General features: G+C 38.1%; 1 protein-coding gene across 1 annotated transcript in view; it reads right to left on the bottom strand.

The window, feature by feature from the left end:
• Window positions 1-21141, bottom strand: part of HECW1 (HECT, C2 and WW domain containing E3 ubiquitin protein ligase 1) — a 416305-nt gene that overhangs the window by 252044 nt on the left and 143120 nt on the right. The window lies entirely within an intron of this gene.

Here is a 21141-nt window from a genome sequence, read left to right as displayed (position 1 = left end):
CCTTTGTTGAAACTTTAGCTTTAGTGTCTTAAAGGGACATAAACCCCAAAATGATCTTTTATAATCCAGACAGAGCATACAATTTTAAAAAAGTTCCAAATTTACTTATATTATCAAATTTGCTTTGTTCCCATGGTATTCTATGTTGAAGCGATACCTAGGTAGGCAGGAAATAGTGCGGCCATCTAGTGTTCTTGCAAATGGATAACATTCTTGCAAAACTGCTGCTATATAGTGCTCCAGAAATGGGCTAACGTCTTTGCTTTTCAACAAAAGATACCAAGAGAATGAAGAAAAATTGATAATAGAAGTAAATTAGTAAAGGAGATAGTCGGCAGCTGGGCAGCTCAAAGTGGGTGGGTTTGAAATAGTCAAGGCGAGAAATGATGAGAGAGTGGATTCAAATCTTAGTTGTGTCTTGTGTGTTGCACAAGGCTCTATTTCTGTTTAAATGGAGTGATAGGAAAAATGCTAAAAATTCTCCTGCATTTTGGGCAAGTTCTTCTCTTAAATTTCCTGGAGCAAAGGGGGTAAAGAAAGTAAAATTAAACTTTCATTGTTCAGACAGATCATGCAGTTTTAAAAAAAAACTTTTCAACTAAATTCTATGATCTAATTTACTTTATTTTCTTGCTATCCTTTGTTAAAAAAGCATACCTTAGTAGGTTTAGGAACAGTAGAGCACTACTGTGATCTGGATGGTGACTGGTGGCTGCACATATATACGCCTCTTGTGGATGTGTTAGCTCCCATTAATGCATTGCCGCTCCTTCAACAAAGGATACCAAGAGAATAAAGCAAATTGGATAATAGAATGACATCGGAAAGTTATTTAAATTGTATGCTCTATATTAGTCACAAATGAACATTTTTGGGTTCCATTCCCCTTTAAGGCACTTGATTAATGGATCCAGTTTTAAACTGATTACACTTTAAAAAACAAAATCTATAAAATGCTGCTTCAAAATTAATGTGACACTAATACGCCTGTTAAAACATTCTGAATTCCTTCTTTATGGGGCCAATTTACCAAAGTGTGAGTGGACATGATACGATGTAGGGTATCATGTCCGCTGCACATCAACAAATGCCGACAGCATACGCTTGTGCAATGACGCCCCCTGCAGATTCGCGGCCAATCGGCCGCTAGCAGGGGGTGTCAATCAGCCCGATCGTATAGCATCGGGCAGATTGAAGACCGAAGCCTCAGAGGCAGCAGACATGTTTTGGTTGCGCGGAAACAGCCTAAAAGCTTGCGCGGAAACAGGGGCATCAAGCTCCATTCGGCGCTTGATAATTCGGCCACTTTGTGTCTTGGATGGTCTCCGTGTGGTTTGAAATTATGTTCCTTTTTAAAAAACAATCACAATAACCCACTTATTGCACCACAAATTTGATAAAATTGTGAGTGATAACACCCCTATACTTTGCATATGACTAACATGACAGTTGTTTTCCAATTTATTAGAAAACATTTTTTAATAACTTTTCCTGGAAAATTTTGTACTTTTTAAATTCAAAAGCATTGAGTGCTTTATGCAAGTTCATTTCACATATTAATAAATACAATTACTACTTGGTTTAATAAAAAGTTAAAAACGTATATCAAATCAAAATTTCTAAACTATGAAACTTGACTAAAACATCCAAGTATTTCCTTGTGATTATAATTAAGTGTTTTTGGAAGTTTCATTTTTTTTTAAAATTTAAATGTTTTTTTTGCATGGAAATTCTGATGGATTGGAAATGAGGCTATAAAATGAGTGCCTATTGGCTCCTAACACAAAGCCAACTTTTAGGCAGAAAGCAAAAATATAAGTGCACCCAAAATATTGTATAACAATTAAAGGGACATAGTAGGCATAATGAAACTTTCATGACTTAGACGCAGAGTGCAATTCGAAAAGGTTTCCAGTTTAGCTCAATTACCAAATTTTCTCTTTTTCTCTACTTGTTTGAAATTGGCCCACATCCATGGGAACATACTAAGGCCTAGATTTAGAGTTTGGCGTTAGCCGTGAAAACCAGCGTTAGAGGCTCCTAACGCTGGTTTTAGGCTACCTCCGGTATTTGGAGTCAGTCAAAAAGGGTCTAACGCTCACTTTTCAGCCGCGACTTTTCCATACCGCAGATCCCCTTACGTCAATTGCGTATCCTATCTTTTCAATGGGATTTTTCTAACTCCGGTATTTAGAGTCGTGTCTGAAGTGAACGACAAAACTCCAGCCGCAGGAAAAAAGTCAGGAGTTAAGAGCTTTCTGGGCTAACGCCGGTTTATAAAGCTCTTAACTACTGTACTCTAAAGTACACTAACACCCATAAACTACCTATGTACCCCTAAACCGAGGTCCCCCCACATCGCCGCAACTCGATTAATTTTTTTTAACCCCTAATCTGCCGACCGCCAACTACGTTATCCTTATGTACCCCTAATCTGCTGCCCCTAACACCGCCGACCCCTATATTATATTTATTAAACCCTAATCTGCCCCCCACAATGTCGCCACCAGCTACCTACAATAATTAACCCCTAATCTGCTGACCGCAAAGAGCCGCCAGCTACATTTTAGCTATGTACCCCTAATCTGCTGCCCCTAACACCGCCGATCCCTATATTATATTTATTAACCCCTAATCTGCCCCCCTCAACGTCACCTCCACCTGCCTACACTTATTAACCCCTAATCTGCAGAGCGGACCGCACCGCTATTATTATAAAGTTATTAACCCCTAATCCGCCTCACTAACCCTATAATAAATAGTATTAACCCCTAATCTGCCCCCCCCTAACATCGCCGACACCTAACTTCAAACATTAACCCCTAATCTGCCGACTGGAGCTCACCGCTATTCTAATAAATGTATTAACCCCTAAAGCTAAGTCTAACCCTAACACTAACACCCCCCTAAGTTAAATATAATTTACATCTACGAAATTAATTATCTCTTATTAAATAAATTATTCCTATTTAAAGCTAAATACTTACCTGTAAAATAAATCCTAATATAGCTACACTATAAATTATAATTATATTATAGCTATTTTAGGATTAATATTTATTTTACAGGTAACTTTGTAATTATTTTAACCAGGTACAATAGCTATTAAATAGTTAAGAACTATTTAATAGTTACCTAGTTAAAATAATAACAAAATTACCTGTAAAATAAATCCTAATCTAAGTTACAATTAAACCTAACACTACACTATCATTAAATTAATTAAATAAAATATCTACAATTACCTACAATTAAACCTAACACTACACTATCAATACATTAATTAAATACAATATCTACAAATAACTACAATGAAATAAAATAACTAAAGTACAAAAAATAAAAAAGAACTAAGTTACAAAAAATAAAAAAATATTTACAAACATAAGAAAAATATTACAACAATTTTAAACTAATTACACCTACTCTAAGCCCCCTAATAAAATAACAAAGCCCCCCAAAATAAAAAAATGCCCTACCCTATTCTAAATTACTAAAGTTCAAAGCTCTTTTACCTTACCAGCCCTGAACAGGGCCCTTTGCGGGGCATGCCCCAAGAAGTTCAGCTCTTTTGCCTATAAAAAAAAACATACAATACCCCCCCCAACATTACAACCCACCACCCACATACCCCTAATCTAACCCAAACCCCCCTTAAATAAACCTAACACTAAGCCCCTGAACATCATCCTACCTTGTCTTCACCTCACCGGGTATCACACCGATACGTCCTGGCTCTGATATCTTCATCCAACCCAAGCGGGGGCTAGACATCCACTGAAGAAGTCCAGAAGAGGGTCCAAAGTCTTCATCCTATCAGGGAAGAAGAGTAGATCCGGACCGGCAACCATCATCTTCCAAGCGGCATCTTCTATCTTCATCCGATGAGGAACGGCTCCATCCTGAAGACCTCCACCACAGACCCATCTTCATCCGGCGACATCCAACTGAAGAATGACGGCTCCTTTAAGGGACGTCATCCAAGATGGCGTCCCTCGAATTCCGATTGGCTGATAGGATTCTATCAGCCAATCGGAATTAAGGTAGGAATATTCTGATTGGCTGATCGGAACAGCCAATAGAATGCGAGCTCAATCTGATTGGCTGATTGGATCAGCCAATCGGATTGAACTTGATTCTGATTGGCTGATTCCATCAGCCAATCAGAATATTCCTACCTTAATTCCGATTGGCTGATAGAATCCTATCAGCCAATCGGAATTTGAGGGACGCCATCTTGGATGACCTCCCTTAAAGGAACCGTCATTCTTCAGTTGGACGTCGCCGGATGAAGATGGGTCCGCGGTGGAGGTCTTCAGGATGGAGCTGGTCCTCATCGGATGAAGATAGAAGATAGAAGATGCCGCTTGGAAGATGATGGTCCGGATCTACTCTTCTTCCCGGATAGGATGAAGACTTTGGACCCTCTTCTGGACTTCTTCAGTGGATGTCTAGCCCCCGCTAATGTATTGATAGTGTAGTGTTAGGTTTAATTGTAGGTAATTGTAGATATTTTATTTAATTAATTTAATGATAGTGTAGTGTTAGGTTTAATTGTAACTTAGGTTAGGATTTATTTTACAGGTAATTTTGTTATTATTTTAACTAGGTAACTATTAAATAGTTCTTAACTATTTAATAGCTATTGTACCTGGTTAAAATAATTACAAAGTTACCTGTAAAATAAATATTAATCCTAAAATAGCTATAATATAATTATAATTTATAGTGTAGCTATATTAGGATTTATTTTACAGGTAAGTATTTAGCTTTAAATAGGAATAATTTATTTAATAAGAGATAATTAATTTCGTTAGATGTAAATTATATTTAACTTAGGGGGGTGTTAGTGTTAGGGTTAGACTTAGCTTTAGGGGTTAATACATTTATTAGAATAGCGGTGAGCTCCAGTCGGCAAATTAGGGGTTAATAATTGAAGTTAGGTGTCGGCGATGTTAGGGAGGGCAGATTAGGGGTTAATACTATTTATTATAGGGTTAGTGAGGCGGATTAGGGGTTAATAACTTTATTATAGTAGCGCTCAGGTCCGCTCGGCAGATTAGGGGTTAATAAGTGTAGGCAGGTGGAGGCGACGTTGTGGGGGGCAGATTAGGGGTTAATAAATATAATATAGGGGTCGGCGATGTTAGGGCAGCAGATTAGGGGTACATAGGGATAATGTAAGTAGAGGCGGTTTACGGAGCGGCAGATTAGGGGTTAATAATAATATGCAGGGGTCAGCGATAGCGGGGGCGGCAGATTAGGGGTTAATAAGTGTAAGATTAGGGGTGTTTAGACTCGGGGTACATGTTAGGGTGTTAGGTGCAGACATAGGAAGTGTTTCCGCATAGCAAACAATGGGGCTGCGTTAGGAGCTGAACGCGGCTTTTTTGCAGGTGTTTTCAGCTCAAACAGCCCCATTGTTTTCTATGGGGGAATCGTGCACGAGCACGTTTTTGAGGCTGGCCGCGTCCGTAAGCAACTCTGGTATCGAGAGTTGAAGCTGCGTTAAATATGCTCTACGCTCCTTTTTTGGAGCCTAACGCAGCCTTTATGTGGACTCTCAATACCAGAGTTATTTTTATGGTGCGGCCAGAAAAAAGCCGGCGTTAGCTTGTCGTTACCGACAAAACTCTAAATCTAGCCGTAAGGCAGGTATGCATTATATGGCAGCAGTGCTTGTATTGGCTTGTGCATGCTCCTAAGTCTAATCAGTGCCCTCATGGAGCCCTCATGGAGCCCAATGATCAAAACTTTGCTCAATTTAGAAAGCAACGGAACCTGGTGGAGCTAATACAAATCAAATTACTCTGCATTTAGCATATTGTATCTTACATTCACCTCTATTTTCATTTGCATGTGTTTTTCTATAAAGGTAATATGTGTTTTAAGTATTTTGACATATTTTCATAGTTTTAGTTCTGCTGGGCAAGATTACAAGTGGCGCGTTATGTTTTTCCCGCGTGCGCAATCGCCTTTTCCGCAGCAATCCTTTCTGCGTTCAAAAAGCTGCAGTTAACCATTTTACAAAACAAAAAAATGTTAAAAAACACTTCAAAAATACATTACAAAGTACAGTTAAAAATATTGCACACATAATTTATAAGGGCTTAAAGGGACACTAAACCCAATTTTTGTTTCTTTAATGATTCAGATAGAACATGCAATTTTAAGCAACTTTCTAATTTACTCCTATTATCAATTTTCTTTGTTCTCTTGCTATCTTTATTTAAAAAGCAGGAATGTAAAGCTTAGCATCCGGCCCATTTTTGGTTCAGAACCTGGGTTATGCTTGCTTATTGGTGGCTTAAATGTAGCCACCAATAAGCAAGTACTATCCAGGGTCATGAACCTAAAATTTCTGCTTTTAAATAAAGATAGCAAGAGAACAAACAAAAAATTGATTTGTTTATATATACAAATATATAAGTGCATTATATTCCTTTGCCATTAAAGGGACACTGAACCCAATTTTTTTCTTCCATGATTCAGATAGAGTATGAGATTTTAAGCAACTTTCTAATTTACTCCTATTATCAATTTTTATTTGTTCTCTTGCTATCTTTATTTTAAAAGCAGGAATGTAAATCTTAGCAGCCAGCCCATTTTGGGCTCAGCACCACGGATAGCGCTTGTTTATTGGAGGCTTACATTTACCCACCAATAAGGAAGCATAACCCAGGTTCTCAACCAAAAAATGGCTGGCTCCTATGCATCACATTCCTGCTTTTTAAATAAAGATAGCAAGAGAATTTGATAATTGGAGTCAATTAGAAAGTTGCTTAAAATTGCATGCTCTATCTGAATCATGAAAGAAAACATTTATTTGGGTTTAGTGTCCCTTTAACCCCTTAGTGACCAGACCACTTTTCAATTTGTTGACCATCTGGGACCAAGGCTATTTTTGCATTTCTGCGATGTTTGTATTTAACTGTAATTTTCCTCTTACTCATTTACTGTACCCACACATATTATATACTGTTTTTCTCGCCATTAAATGGACTTTCTAAAGATACCATTTTTTTCATCATATCTTATAATTTACTATAAAAAAAAATATAAAATATGAGGAAAAAATGAAAAAAAATGCACTTTTTCTAACTTTGAGCCCCAAAATCTCTTACACATCTACAACCACCATAAAATACCAATGCTAAACAGTTTCTAAATTTTGTCCTGAGTTTATAAATACCCAATGTTTACATGTTCTTTGCTTTTTTTGCAAGTTATAGGGCAATAAGTACAAGTAGCACTTTGCTATTTCAAAACCATGTTTTTTCAAAATTGGCGATAGTTACATTGTAACACCAATATCTGTCATGAATCCCTGAATAACCCTTCAAATGTATATATTTTTTAAAAGAAGACAACCTAAGGTATTAAACTTGGGGTATTTTGACTTTTTTCATGCAACCATTTTACCACCAATCTATGCCAAAGTTTGGGGGGGAAAAAAAAATAATTTGATTTTTTGACAAAATAGCAATTTAAGAATACATTTACTGATAATATTAAGGGTTACTGCCAAATAACACCCTCATATGTCTTCAGCAGCATCTCCTGGGTACAGTGATACCACCCATGTATAGGTGTGTCGGGTTCTCGGGGGGCTAAAAGCTCTTATTTTTAGGGAGCGCATTCCAGTTTTTCAACTTGGAATTTTCACATCGGTCATCATGCACCCATGTCCTATTTGGGACATTTCTGAAGCTGGTCAATGGAATTTACCCCCATCAAACCATATATTTTTGAAAAGTAGACACCCTAGGGTATTTCAAATGCTTGTATTTTAACACTTTCCATGCACTAATTCAACCACCAGTCTTTGTCAAACTTTTGGGTAGTCATTATTTTGTGTTATTTTTCACACACATTGTACTTTAGGCATGGATTCTCAGTTCCTGTTATGTGTTACTGCCAAAAAAAACCTCAATATGTGTTCAACAACATCTCCTGAGTACAGTGATACCACCCATGTATAGGTGTGTCGGGTTCTCTGGGGGCTAAAAGGCCTTAATTTTAGGAAGCGCATTCCAGTTTTTCAACTTGGAATTTTCACATCGGTCATCATGCACCCATGTCCTATTTGGGACATTTCTGAAGCTGGCCAATGGAATTTACCCCCATCAAACCATATATTTTTGAAAAGTAGACACCCTAGGGTATTTCAAATGCTGGTATTTTAACACTTTCCATGCACTAATTCAACCACCAGTCTTTGTCAAACTTTTGGGTAGTCATTTTTTTTGTGTTATTTTTCACACACACATTGTATTTTAGGCATGGATTCTCAGTTCCTGTTATGTGTTACTGCCAAAAAGCACCTCAATATGTGTTCAACAACATCTCCTGAGTACAGCGATACCACCTATGTATAGGTGTGTTGGGTTCTCTGGGGGCTAAAAGGCCTTAATTTTAGGAAGCGCATTCCAGTTTTTCAACTTGGAATTTTCACATCGGTCATCATGCACCCATGTCCTATTTGGGACATTTCTGAAGCTGGTCAATGGAATTTACCCCCATCAAACCATATATTTTTGAAAAGTAGACACCCTAGGGTATTTCAAATGCTTGTATTTTAACACTTTCCATGCACTAATTCAACCACCAGTCTTTGTCAAACTTTTGGGTAGTCATTATTTTGTGTTATTTTTCACACACATTGTACTTTAGGCATGGATTCTCAGTTCCTGTTATGTGTTACTACCAAAAAAACCCTCAATATGTGTTCAACAACATCTCCTGAGTACAGTGATACCACCCATGTATAGGTGTGTCGGGTTCTCTGGGGGCTAAAAGGCCTTAATTTTAGGAAGCGCATTCCAGTTTTTCAACTTGGAATTTTCACATCGGTCATCATGCACCCATGTCCTATTTGGGACATTTCTGAAGCTGGTCAATGGAATTTACCCCCATCAAACCATATATTTTTGAAAAGTAGACACCCTAGGGTATTTCAAATGCTTGTATTTTAACACTTTCCATGCACTAATTCAACCACCAGTCTTTGTCAAACTTTTGGGTAGTCATTATTTTGTGTTATTTTTCACACACATTGTACTTTAGGCATGGATTCTCAGTTCCTGTTATGTGTTACTGCCAAAAAAAACCTCAATATGTGTTCAACAACATCTCCTGAGTACAGTGATACCACCCATGTATAGGTGTGTCGGGTTCTCTGGGGGCTAAAAGGCCTTAATTTTAGGAAGCGCATTCCAGTTTTTCAACTTGGAATTTTCACATCGGTCATCATGCACCCATGTCCTATTTGGGACATTTCTGAAGCTGGTCAATGGAATTTACCCCCATCAAACCATATATTTTTGAAAAGTAGACACCCTAGGGTATTTCAAATGCTTGTATTTTAACACTTTCCATGCACTAATTCAACCACCAGTCTTTGTCAAACTTTTGGGTAGTCATTATTTTGTGTTATTTTTCACACACATTGTACTTTAGGCATGGATTCTCAGTTCCTGTTATGTGTTACTACCAAAAAAAACCTCAATATGTGTTCAACAACATCTCCTGAGTACAGTGATACCACCCATGTATAGGTGTGTCGGGTTCTCTGGGGGCTAAAAGGCCTTAATTTTAGGAAGCGCATTCCAGTTTTTCAACTTGGAATTTTCACATCGGTCATCATGCACCCATGTCCTATTTGGGACATTTCTGAAGCTGGTCAATGGAATTTACCCCCATCAAACCATATATTTTTGAAAAGTAGACACCCTAGGGTATTTCAAATGCTTGTATTTTAACACTTTCCATGCACTAATTCAACCACCAGTCTTTGTCAAACTTTTGGGTAGTCATTATTTTGTGTTATTTTTCACACACATTGTACTTTAGGCATGGATTCTCAGTTCCTGTTATGTGTTACTGCCAAAAAAAACCTCAATATGTGTTCAACAACATCTCCTGAGTACAGTGATACCACCCATGTATAGGTGTGTCGGGTTCTCTGGGGGCTAAAAGGCCTTAATTTTAGGAAGCGCATTCCAGTTTTTCAACTTGGAATTTTCACATCGGTCATCATGCACCCATGTCCTATTTGGGACATTTCTGAAGCTGGTCAATGGAATTTACCCCCATCAAACCATATATTTTTGAAAAGTAGACACCCTAGGGTATTTCAAATGCTTGTATTTTAACACTTTCCATGCACTAATTCAACCACCAGTCTTTGTCAAACTTTTGGGTAGTCATTATTTTGTGTTATTTTTCACACACATTGTATTTTAGGCATGGATTCTCAGTTCCTGTTATGTGTTACTGCCAAAAAAAACCTCAATATGTGTTCAACAACATCTCCTGAGTACAGTGATACCACCCATGTATAGGTGTGTCGGGTTCTCTGGGGGCTAAAAGGCCTTAATTTTAGGAAGCGCATTCCAGTTTTTCAACTTGGAATTTTCACATCGGTCATCATGCACCCATGTCCTATTTGGGACATTTCTGAAGCCGGTCAATGAAATTTACCCCCATAAAACCATATATTTTTGAGAAGTAGACCCCCTAGGGTATTTGAAATGCTGGTATTTTCACACTTTCCATGAACTTATTTAACCACCAGTCTTTGTCAAACTTTTGGGTAGTCATTTTTTTGTGTTATTTTTCACACACATTGTACTTTAGGCATGGATTCTCAGTTCCTGTTATGTGTTTACTGCCAAAAAACACCTCAATATGTGTTCAACAACATCTCCTGAGTACAGTGATACCACCCATGTATAGGTGTGTTGGGTTCTCTGGGGGCTAGAAGGCCTTATTTTTAGGAAGCGCATTCCATTTTTTACACTTCCCATTTTCACATCCCATGCACCCATGTTCTATTTAAGACATTTCTGAAGCCGGCCAATGTAATTTACCCCCATAAAACCATATATTTTTGAAAAGTAGACATCCTAGGGTATTTCAAATGCAGGTGTTTTAACACTTTCCATACACTAATTCAACCACTAGTCTTTGTCAAACTATTGGGCATTCATTTCTTTGTGTTATTTTTCACATACATTGTACTTTAGACATGGATTCACAGCTCCTGTTATGTGTTACTACCAAAGAAGACACCAATATGTGGTCACCAACATCTCCTGAGTTCAGTGATACCACCTATGCATAGGTTTGGTGGCTTGTTTGGGCGGTGCAATGCCAAATGTCTGACATGTGTTTGTGATTTTTTTTCACATTTAACATATTTTCTTTGCCTATCGTCTTTTTTGGGGGGTCTTTTAACATACCCCAATTTATTTGTTTTCCATAAATGTGATTATATTTAAAAAGTTGACCCCCCAAGGTATTATACATGGAGTGGTTTGATGACTTTGATGCAACCGTTTTAGCCCAAAAAATTGGAGAAAGTATATGGTGGTAATTTTTCAATTTTCATTGTTACAGACACATTGCTTTTTTACTATGATTTAGGAGAGACTGTTGTAAGTTATTGCAAAAGAATACTTTAGGTTGTTTTCTGCAAGGCACCCTGAGTACACCTATGCCCCCCATGCATAGGTTTGCCAGGATTTTGGGAAGGTTATGTTACATGATTTTAGTTATTAAAAATGAGAGTATTTCTTCTGATAGGCCTATCTTTAGTTTGGGGCCTATCACATACCCCACTTTTATTTATTGCATTCAAAGTGTATATTTTTTAAATGTTGACACCCCAAGGTATTGTATATGGTGTGCTTTGATGCCTTTGAAGCAACCGTTTTAGCCCAAAAAATTGGAGAAAGTATATGGTGGTAATTTTTCAATTTTCATTTTTACAGACACATTGCTTTTTGACTATGATTTAGGAGAGATTGTTGTAAGTTATTGCAAAAGAATACTTCAGGTTGTTTTCTGCAAGGCACCCTGAGTACACCTATGCCCCCCATGCATAGGTTTGCCAGGATTTTGGGAAGGTTATGTTACAATTTTATGACTTGTGATTTTAGTTATTAAAAATGAGAGTATTTCTTCTGATAGGCCTATCTTTAGTTTGGGGCCTATCACATACCCCACTTTTATTTATTACATTCAAAGTGTATATTTTTTAAATGTTGACACCCCAAGGTATTGTATATGGTGTGCTTTGATGCCTTTGAAGCAACCGTTTTAGCCCAAAAAATTGGAGAAAGTATATGGTGGTAATTTTTCAATTTTCATTGTTACAGACACATTGCTTTTTTACTATGATTTAGGAGAGACTGTTGTAAGTTATTGCAAAAGAATACTTCAGGTTGTTTTCTGCAAGGCACCCTGAGTACACCTATGCCCCCCATGCATAGGTTTGCCAGGATTTTGGGAAGGTTATGTTACATGATTTTAGTTATTAAAAATGAGAGTATTTCTTCTGATAGGCCTATCTTTAGTTTGGGGCCTATCACATACCCCACTTTTATTTATTGCATTCAAAGTGTATATTTTTTAAATGTTGACACCCCAAGGTATTGTATATGGTGTGCTTTGATGCCTTTGAAGCAACCGTTTTAGCCCAAAAAATTGGAGAAAGTATATGGTGGTAATTTTTCAATTTTCATTTTTACAGACACATTGCTTTTTGACTATGATTTAGGAGAGATTGTTGTAAGTTATTGCAAAATAATACTTCAGGTTGTTTTCTGCAAGGCACCCTGAGTACACCTATGCCCCCCATGCATAGGTTTGCCAGGATTTTGGGAAGGTTATGTTACAATTTTATGACTTGTGATTTTAGTTATTAAAAATGAGAGTATTTCTTCTGATAGGCCTATCTTTAGTTTGGGGCCTATCGCATACCCCACTTTTATTTATTGCATTCAAAGTGTATATTTTTTAAATGTTGACACCCCAAGGTATTGTATATGGTGTGCTTTGATGCCTTTGAAGCAACCGTTTTAGCCCAAAAAATTGGAGAAAGTGTATGGTGGTAATTTTTCAATTTTCATTTTTACAGACACATTGCTTTTTGACTATAATTTAGGAGAGACTGTTGTAAGTTATTACAAAAACATACTTCAGGTTGTTTTCTGCAAGGCACCCTGAGAACACCTATGTCCCCCATGCATAGGTTTGACAGGGGTTTTGGTTAAAAAAAAAACAGGCCCAATTTTAGAAAAAAATAGAGTAGTGAAATGTAAAAATCTGGCACAGTAAAAGTAAAAAAAACAAAAAAACATCTAACTATAAACATAACCAAAAAAAATATATATATATGTAACAGCAAATGTATTTTTTTTTTTTTAAAATTGACCATTGTATGGTACCGCTTGAAGCAGTCCCCAATGCAGAGTGCAGGCTGTCCAGGGCAATCAGGACAGTAATATATGGTGTCCCTTCTCTTCCCCCTCTTGGTACAGACTCTGCATTTTTTTTGTGGTTTCTGCTTTGTGGCATTAGGGGGGATTTTAAAAATAAAATGGGTAGCCCCAACTCTGCTCTCTCCCATCACCGCCCGGGGAGCAGGTGCATCATGGTACAAAATCCCCGTAATAATCTGGAGCTGAAACTGTAAAAAAGTCTTTTTAACTCTGGGGTTTGCTTTTTTGAACAACAAAAAAGCGTTGTGGGTTGCAATCTGCATTAGGTAAATTGCAACCTTTTTGTACCAGGCCCTTGTCTTCCGCATAATTAGATAGGGCTGCAGCAGCTGATCAGCCAGATCAACCCCACCCATATGCCGGTTATAAGACTTGATGCACACTGGCTTCCTTATGATCTCAGCTCTGCCACGTACAGAAACCGCCACCGTCCTCTCTGTGTGGATGGTGGTAAGAAGGTATACATCCTTCTTGTCTCTGTACTTCAGTGCCAACAGCTCCTCTTGGCGCAGAGCTGAGGTCTCCCCCCTTCGTAGCCGGGTGCGTACAAGCTGTCCTGGGAAACCTGCGCGGTTCTTTTTAATTGTACCGCAAGCTACTGTATCAAAGCAATACAGTAGCTTGAACAAAAGGACACTTGTATAAAAATTGTCTAAGTACAAGTGATACCCTTTGTTCATTAGGGGTAATATCAGGTCCCAGACAATCTTGCCAGTGGTTCCCATATGTTCTGGGCAACCTGGAGGGTCAAGGTGGCTATCCTTTCCCTCATACACCCGGAAGGCCTGAGTATACCCAGTCTCGCTGTCACAGAGCTTATACACCTTTACCCCATATCTGGAGCGTTTGGAAGGAATATACTGCTTGAATCCCAGCCTTCCCTTATACTTCATTAGGGATTCATCAACGCATATATTCCTTCCAGGTGTATAAGCCTCTGCAAACCTGGCAGAAAAGTGGGTTATCAGGGGGCGGATTTTATACAGCCTGTCAAATTGGGGATGCTCCCTAGGGGGGCACAGGCTGTTGTCGCTGAAGTGCATGAAATGCAGAATCATTTCATACCTCTTCCTCGACATAGTCTGGGAGAAAATGGGGGTAGAGCAGATGGGGCTAGTACTCCAGTAGGAGCGAATGGAGGGTTTCTTTATGATGCCCATCAGCATAGTCAATGCCCAGAATTTTTTGAATTCTGGCACATTGATGGGGGCCCATTGCTGCTTTGCCAAATATGTTCCAGGCTTTGCAGCACGGAACTGATGGGCATATAAATTAGTTTGGGCGACAATGTTCCCCAATATATCATCGCCCAGAAACACTTCCAGAAACTGCTGGGGGCTAAAACCTGCCACATCTATATTTATGCCAGCATTTGCTGTGAAGGGTGGGATATCTGGCCTCTGGAGATGAGGCGTTACCCACTCTTCAGCAGCAATGGCAGCAACACGCCTCCTTCTGGCAGGGGGGCTAGCAGGGGGGCTGGCAGGGGGGCTGGCAGGGGGGCTAGCAGCCACAGATACATCACTATCAGTTGAGACTGCATCTAGTGATGTATCTGAGCACATGGCAGGGTCAAAATTGGGGTCTGAGTCAGAAATAGAGGCATCTGACTCTGACGCAAGGATGGCATACGCCTCCTCAGCACTATATCTTTTCTGTGACATTTTTGTATCACAGAAAACAATTACTAAAAAAAATTAAATTAACTAAATTAATTAACTAAATTAACTAGCAAAAAAGTACAGCTATGCTACTGCCAGTGATTTATAGCGATCACTGGCAAGCTAGAGGTTAATGGCTCTGAAAATTAAATTAAATTAACTAAATTAATTAACTAAATTAACTAGCAAAAAAGTGCACCTTTGCTACTGCCAGTGATATATAGCGATCACTGGCAAGCTAGGGGTTAATGGCTCTGAAAATTAAATTAAATTAACTAAATGTTTCTGAAAAGAGCCTTTGGGTTTTTAAAAAATTACAACAACAAAATTAACCCCTAAAAAAATGCACAGACAGCAAAATGCAGCAAAAAAAAAAGTGCACCTTTGCTACTGCCAGTGATATATAGCGATCACTGGCAAGCTAGGGGTTAATGGCTCTGAAAATTAAATTAAATTAACTAAATGTTTCTGAAAAGAGCCTTTGGGTTTTTAAAAAATTACAACAACAAAATTAACCCCTAAAAAAATGCACAGACAGCAAAATGCAGCAAAAAAAAAAGTGCACCTTTGCTACTGCCAGTGATATATAGCGATCACTGGCAAGCTAGGGGTTAATGGCTCTGAAAATTAAATTAAATTAACTAAATGTTTCTGAAAAGAGCCTTTGGGTTTTTAAAAAATTACAACAACAAAATTAACCCCTAAAAAAATGCACAGACAGCAAAATGCAGCAAAAAAAAAAGTGCACCTTTGCTACTGCCAGTGATATATAGCGATCACTGGCAAGCTAGGGGTTAATGGCTCTGAAAATTAAATTAAATTAACTAAATGTTTCTGAAAAGAGCCTTTGGGTTTTTTAAAAATTACAACAACAAAATTAACCCCTAAAAAAACGCACAGACAGCAAAATGCAGCAAAAAAAAAGTGCACCTATGTTACTGCCAGTGATATATAGTGATCACTGGCAAGCTAGGGGTTAATGGCTCTGAAAAGAGCCTTTGGTTCTATATTTTTTAACAAATAAAAGAAATAAATCTCTCTCTCTGCTAAATACAGGTCTCTCTCTCTCTCCAACAAAATGGCAAGTGAGGAGAGGGAGGGAGATCCACACTGATCATAGTCAATATTTACAAATATTGACATGATCAGACAAATGGGGTATTTTATTATTATTTTTTTTTTTAGGGTGGGAGGCTCAGATTGGGTGACCCTAGCTTGCCCCTATGATGATGCAGGCTAGGGACACCCCCAGAGGCCCCATGATGCACTGGGCATCGCCATCTTGGATGCCTAGTGAAGGGGGAGGGGGGGGGCTATTTAGGGCTTTTTTTTTTTTTATTCGTTTTTTTTTTTTTATTATTTTTATTTTAATTTATAACTAACTAAGTGCCTCGACCCACCGAGGCACTTAGCAAACAAGCAGAGCATCGGAAGCGTGTCCGATCGCTTCCGATGCTCTGAAACACTGCCGGGCTCCACGTGGAGCGAAACCGGAAGTGATCACTCGTGGGGGAGTGATCAATCCGGTCCCGGCACTCGGGAACAGTATTGCAGGATGCCTAGACCTCAAGGCAAGCCTGCAATACTGTTAGAGCAGCTGGAAGCGATTTCGATCGCTTCCAGTGCTCTGTTAAACCGACGACGTATGCCATACGTCCTCGGTCGTTAAGTGCTTTTTTTTTGAGGACGTATGGCATACGTCGTCGGTCGTTAAGGGGTTAAGCAGATAAAAATATGCTAAAACATATTTATGCAATATTCATATTTATTATTAATTTTACCTATGTTTATACTGTAAATATTTCACATTTATTAATGCAAATATGCTATGTTGTATGCGCAATGGTTTTTTTCCAACATTTTTTTTTTCTCCATTGACTTCCATGGGGAATGTGAAAATGCAGTTGCGTTTTTCGCAATTGCAGGTGTTTTCACCCTTTTTTCTCCATTGATCTCTATAGGGGAATACATGCACGCACACGCGAAAACTCAAGTTACTTTTGGTGCGGTATTCAGGTTAACGCGCATGCAAAATAAGTAATTTTGTAACCTGTAATACCAGCGCAACCCGAAATGTGCAACAAGCCAAACACGCACAGTGTTTTTTCGCAATAGCGAATAAAGGATTTAACGCACAACTTGTAATCTCGCTCGCTGCGGGGGAAATGTTTAGAGAATACACCAGAACTGGCAGAGAACTTTCAGCTACCACCATGGCACGCTTCAGCCCACTAGCCGAGGCTAGAAACGTTTATAATAAGGAAAACAATATGCTTATAAATATATGAATTTCACAGCTTTTTTTTTTTGGTTGTGTGGTGTAGTTTTGAATGATTTCTACTGTGTGTCTTAAATCGTTTAAATTTGAGAATCTCATTAGCCCATTGTGTTTTAGAGGAATCAGGGATACCAAAAGAACAAGGTCAATTTTGTTAACAGATACATTTAAAGTTTGAGGGCTTTTTTTAACCCTTTCGCTGCTAAGCCTTTTTTCGTTCAGTGCTGAGCCAATTTTAAGCTTTTTTGGCTACCAACATTTAAACCCGGTAAGTCAAACTTCAGTGAGGCACCCACACAAATGATATACTGTTTTTTTTCAGCAGGCCCAGCAGATATACCATTACTACATTTATAATTCATGGCATGTGTTATATAGCTGCAGCAAAAACTGTAGATTTTAGAAAATAATATTGAGAATGGTCCAGTGACCACTGCTGTTACTGTAATCACCTCACTAAATTGTCATCAGGGTAATGATAAGGGAAATAGGGCCCATACCGGCTTTTGGGGATTATAATATAGATTAGACAGGCCCCATTGTACAGAAATAAAAGCACTTTTTTACTTTCAAAGGGTTCATTATTACCACAGCGATCACCTGACTATACTGACAAAATTCATGTCTTTTTATGAGAGAGGGACTTGTCTACTAGAAAATATACACATACCAAATTATTTTTTATTGCCCATTCCAAAGCAAATCCCATGTGTTTTTTCGACTTTATTTTTAAAAGAACTGTTGTGTGGTATTGCTCCAAGACAGCGTTTGATCGGTGACCCCCCTGCATGACGAGAAGGGCTTGTCATGCACCTACAGGTAGCAATGTGCATGCCGAGGACATCTGTCATGCGCATCAAAGGTGAATCATGAAAGCAAACTTATGTGTCCCATACCCTCATCACAAAGGGTATCCAAAAGCAACTCTTTACTTCAGATATACACACTGGTTATTTTAGTTCATTTCTCTGTTTGAGAATGTCAGATTATCTTTTTTAAGAGGAAGTACTACAGATTTTTCTATTGTGTGCTCGGATACTCCCCAAAGAGTAGAGCTGGCACTCTTCTGCAAGGCATTTCAACCATCTAGATAAGATTTAGAACAATTCTAAAAATAGTCAAATATCCCTGAAGAGTGACATTTCGAGAAATATTGCAACAACTTAAATTCTACAAGGTATAAAAGAAAACATCAAACCTTTAAGGCAATATATTCCCAAAGGGGATCAATTGTGATATAATGGCTTTACTTAGCAAATAATACCCTACAAGGATACCAGCTGAGACAATGTTACCCTTAGTGTATTATTCACCCAGCCAAACCTGAGAATTAGCTGCAGCTGATGAAGTCATGCCAATTATGCTAAGTGTATTTGACTGGAATCATAAGGAGTCAATAAACGAGAGCAACGCAGATTATAAAAGCCTTGGGAACTAGCATAATACTTATGAACTGCTTCCTGTAACACACACAATTTCATTGAAGCATGTCATTCCTCCTCAAGAACTATGGATTTCCTTAATCCAGCATGGAAAATGCATATTAAAGTATCAAAATAAAAAAAAGCTAATTTAAACCAAATGCTATTATGTTTAAAGGGACATTAAAGGGACACTGAACCCAATTTTTTTCTATCGTGATTCAGATAGAGCATGCAATTTTAAGCATATTTCTAATTTACTCCTATTATCAAATTCTTTTCATTTTTCTTGGTATCTTTATTTGAAATGCAAGAATGTAAGTTTAGATGCCAGCCCATTTTTGGTGAATACACTGTGTTTTTCTTGCTGATTGGTGGGAAAATTCACCTACCAATAAACAAGTGCTTTCCATGGTTCTGAACCAAAAAAATAGCTTAGATGCCTTCTTTTTCAAATAAAGAAAGCAAGAGAACGAAGAAAAATTGATAATAGGAGTAAATTAGAAAGTTGTTTAAAATTGCATAATCTATATAATCTATATAACAAAAGAACAATTTTGGGTTCAGTGTCCCTTTAAAGACCAATAATACAATTATTTAATGAGTATTTTGTTATTACACAATTGCTTGCATATAACTGCTTAACCCCAGAAAACTATGCTTAAACACATAGTTAAAGTATGCTCTGGACTGGCATTGCATTTCCACTTCAGAGATAAAAGACCTTGATCTAATCAGTGGCAGTATATATGCATAGTCCATAATCACCGGTCATGCTCAACTCTATGGCGGGATGAACACATGGTAGAATAATGCATGCTTCTAGAACATTACAGCATTTTAGTACTACTCTTTTATGTTGCTTTATGGAACATTATACTAGATACTAGTGGTACAACAGTAATAATAAAAAGGCTATAAGCCATTGGGCCAGATTACAAGTCGTGTTTCTTGGCCCATTCTAAATGCAGGAGATTATTATTTCCCTCCCTATAACATCAAGTTTAATATTGGTATTATACTGTTTATAAAACAATGTTTATAATTAAAGGGCAATTATAGGGTTAACATTACATGTTGTAATCTGGTTAGAGCATATCATTTTAACACTAGCGACTATGTATTGCTATGAGTTTAACCTCCGCAAAGTGATTAATCACATAGTTAAAGTCCTGTGACAAGCATGGCTGATTGGGTCAGCATCAGTTTCAGTTTGCGCTAGCTATGCTCATTAAGTATACCTTGTTTAGTACTACTTTTCAGCATATTCCTTGTAGAGCCAACTTAGGAAGTTTTTAGCATTTCCCTGAAAATTATTTTTGACAAGAAAAGCACTCAATCAGGAAACAAACAATCTCTTTATACCACCTAGTCTCTTTTAGCCTAGTTGTGCTTTTCACAGAGGATAATGTTTCTGAAGTATATCAGTGGCATCCAACCTAAATACCAAGCAATCCATCTCTTGTCAAAACACATGTACATTCCAGCCATGTCAGTGAGGGGCTGGCGTATCTTTCTAGGCAGATTGGGTAGAAAGACATTGGGGCATATTTATCAAGCTCTTTATAGAGCTTGATGCCCCAGTGTTTCTGGCAAGCTAAAGACTGCTGATCCAGCGGACAGAAATCGGCAGAAATCAACCCGATCCAATACGATCGGGTTGATTGACACCCCCTGCTAGTGGCCGATTGGCCGCAAATCTGCAGGTGGCGGTATTGCACTGCTGGTGCAATGATAAATACTGAGAGTGTATAGTCTGTCGGCATTTATCGATGTGCAGCGGACATGATCCGCAATATCGGATCATGTCCGCTCGCACAATGATAATTCAGCCCCTATGTCTAATTTCCTCGATCACCCTTAGGGAGACCATTCCTCAAGAGTAATCATTTATATATTTGGTCAAGAGAAGCCCTGAACCAGGGAGCAAATAATATCTCAGTAGCTTGTTCTATGCTAAGATTCTTTGCTTTGAGGTCAAGAGTTTAACTTTAACATTTTCTCAACTAAATTTCTTTAAATAATTTATTACCTGAACTTTATCTTTTCAGTAAGGATGCTCTTCATCATTATTTGGTTTTGTTCATCTATATCAGTGTTTCCCAAACGCGGTCCTCACCCCTCAACAGGCCATGTTTTCACTATAGCTGAACTAGTGCACAGGTGAAGTAATCAGCTGATCAGTAACCATGGTTACTAACCTGCTCTCACCCATCAGCTGATTATTTCACCTGAACTCTAGTTCAGCTATAATTAAAAAAATAGCCTATTGAGGGTACGTGAGGACTGCGTTTGGGAACCTCTGATCTAAATGTTTAGTATGCTTATGATTGGTCATACTGGATTTCTATTTAACCATTTAAATTTTCTTTCCAGTACTGCTTGCTTATGTGTTTAAAACCCGCACAAGGGGTAAAACACATGGTCAGTCAGCTATAAACCTGCAATACACTCTTCAGGGGCAGAATATGTGCGCAATCAGCAGCAGCATATAA

The sequence above is a fragment of the Bombina bombina genome, chromosome 5 (genome assembly GCF_027579735.1).
Source record: "Bombina bombina isolate aBomBom1 chromosome 5, aBomBom1.pri, whole genome shotgun sequence".
Classification (NCBI taxonomy): Eukaryota; Metazoa; Chordata; class Amphibia; order Anura; family Bombinatoridae; genus Bombina; species Bombina bombina.
Note: the sequence above shows the minus strand (reverse complement) of the source record. Positions and strands in the feature narration are given on the sequence as shown.